Source organism: Acomys russatus, chromosome 1 (assembly GCF_903995435.1).
Source record: "Acomys russatus chromosome 1, mAcoRus1.1, whole genome shotgun sequence".
In the NCBI taxonomy this organism is placed as follows: Eukaryota; Metazoa; Chordata; class Mammalia; order Rodentia; family Muridae; genus Acomys; species Acomys russatus.
In genome coordinates, this window is record NC_067137.1 from 27199026 (window position 1) to 27200524 (window position 1499).

At 43.0% G+C, this 1499-nt stretch overlaps 1 pseudogene; it reads right to left on the reverse strand.

Moving 5' to 3' along the window:
* Positions 1 to 812: 812 nt before the first annotated feature.
* LOC127187149 (40S ribosomal protein S18-like) lies at positions 813 to 1275 on the reverse strand (annotated as a pseudogene).
* Between the last annotated feature and the right edge of the window lie 224 nt (positions 1276 to 1499).

Here is a 1499-nt window from a genome sequence, read left to right on the forward strand (position 1 = left end):
TGGGCCCCACAATGGGCCATATATATTTTTGTAGACTACAGAGTATGCAACCTTTTTAACCCAAATTATTTTTATTACAAACTATTTGATAGAGGGTAAATGTAAACTATTTTCTCCAATTGGTTTTTTGATTGTTTCATTCTGAATTAATTAAAATGCTGCTAGAGCTATGGAAAGGCACTTCCATTGCTGACCCTTTGAAGCCTTGTAGAGACAAATCAGATGACTCAACAAAGTGAAGTTGTCACTAGGTAAAGCACATTCTCAACAAACTAATCCGGTTAGGACTATGGAGACACTGAATACTTTACTGAATTATAACCGTCTAAGTTCTCACTTTATTAGCCGGTGACCTTTGGCCAGACACAATATTTGCATGTAATCCTGAGCCTAATTCATTTTTCATTTACTCACTGCAGCAGGTGCTGGGTTTCTGGAAGCCGTGGGATGGTCAATCTTTCAGTCTACTTCAATCCTTATGGTTCTTCTTTATCTTCTCATAGTGAAGAATTGCCACCATCTTAGCCTTCCTCGCCTCTCCTCCACACATCTCGACTTTCACTTATGCCATCTTCCTTTCTCTCCCCTCAGAGACAGTCCCTTCCATCCTGAAACATCCATTAGTGCTGTCTCCATCCCCCCTTTATGCATATATTTACCCATGTTGTGTCTCAAGGTCGGCCTCATTGTCTCATGATTCCTACGTGTTCACCATCAGGACAGAATTCTTGACTCGCTGAAATCCCTACGAGCAGTTTTTTTTTTTTTTTTCAGATATATAAACTATTTATTAACAACAAAGGCCCAGAGACCTATTTCTTTTTAGACGCACCCACAGGACGGCCCCAGTGGCCAGTGGTCTAGGTGTGCTGACCTCAGACGCGAAGGCCCCCAAAGTGGCGTAGACCCCTGTGTGCTCTAATCTTCTTCAGTCGCTCCAGGTCCTCACACAGCTTGTTGTCTAGACCACTGGCCAGAAGAACCTGGCTGTACTTTCTGTACTTCACACCCTTCTGTCTGTTTAAGAACCAGTTTGGGATCTTGTATCATAGTGGATTCTGCATGATGGTGATCATACGCTCCACCACATCCTCCCGTGAGTTCTTCAGTCCTCTCGGTGAGGTCAGTGTCTGCTTTCCTAATCACCTCATGAGCATACCTCCACCTCACACCCTTAATGGCAGTGATGAGAAAGGCTATTTTCCTCTGCCCATTGATGTTGGTGTTGAGTATTTGCAAAATGTGCTGGAACTTCTCGGGGATCAGTAGAAACATGGCGGCAGCATAAGCAGCGGTGTGCAGGCCTCCTGTGGAAGAGCTCAGAACAGGTTAATATGGGAATACTATTTGACAGTGGATCAAACACATCATTACTTTGTAATGTTAATTTTCTCCATAATGAGAAAGGAACATGCCTTTGTGCATATACATTCTAGATAGATAATGAAAGTTCCTTGTCTGCCAGGGTGTCTTTTAATACCACCATGCAGTCTTTTCAT